Genomic DNA, 1,132 nt, shown 5'->3' on the forward strand with positions numbered 1-1,132 from the left:
CTCTGGTGTGTTTATTACGGCTCTGTGTAGATGGCTGTGTTTCTCCGCACAATTTTTTTTCCCACCATGAATATCAAGGCTCCCATGATATCAGGAAATAATTGACATTTTGAGGGCAATCTAAAAGTATGAATTTTCATGAATTTTCACTGTCCTTATAACTCGGGACTGCTAGATTTTCCACTATTCTGTTTCATGATAGGTGAATCAAATATTTAAATGCACTAAAGACCTGAGTTGATAAATGGATACATGTTACATTTTTTATTCTAGTTTAAACCAGGTCTTTTTTAAATTTGTAGCTCAACTGTTAATCTTTTAGTTAGTTGTGCCATCTACTGGACAAATCTGAAGTTACGGCCACAGTGGTTTTATTGGCATAACTGAGTAGCCCCGACTCCTCCCACTGACTCAATACTAGCAATCAGGAGTTCCTGTCAATGCGGAAGAGACCATGAGGGGGCATCAGTTTAGGTTTGCAATCTCCTCCCAGGCTGTCTCTTTGTCATCACATTTCAAGGAGTCCGTTTTGTGGTCAGTAGCGAACAAGGCTGCTTCACTAAGCTAGACTGACCTCACCTTTTATGAACTGACAGCTTCCCTTGGCACCAGGCAGTTGAGGTGGGTGTTGTGTGGCGAGTGCATAGCCTGTTAAGCTCCAGCATAGCCGTGCCGTACCGGCCCTTGTGCTGAAACAGAGGGCCAAACAGGTTGACTGCAGGAGCTGAGTGAACAAAGGAAAAGCGACTTCAGAAAGTACATAAAATGGAGCAAACAAAGGATGAACAAAGTGATACCCTGTTGGAAGGGGAAGAATCTTTGTGTGTTTTGTCCATTTCAGACAATGGCCACGGATACTGGGTGACACCGCTACTAGATAGAAAAGCAGTACGGATGCAAGTGGACACTGGAGCAGCCATATCTTTTCTGTATACAAGGATAAACTACATCACACCACAGCCCACAAAGAGGAAGCTGAGAACATACACCGGTGAGCTTGTTCCAGTGAGAGGAAGTGTGATTGTTAAGAGTGACCGTGAAACCAGACAGCAAGCCAAAATGCTTCAAAGCTAGACCTGTCCCATACGCCATAAAACCAAAAGTTGAAACCGAGCTAAACAGACTAGTCGAG

The sequence above is a fragment of the Oncorhynchus clarkii genome, chromosome 6 (assembly GCF_045791955.1).
Source record: "Oncorhynchus clarkii lewisi isolate Uvic-CL-2024 chromosome 6, UVic_Ocla_1.0, whole genome shotgun sequence".
Lineage (NCBI taxonomy): Eukaryota > Metazoa > Chordata > Actinopteri > Salmoniformes > Salmonidae > Oncorhynchus > Oncorhynchus clarkii.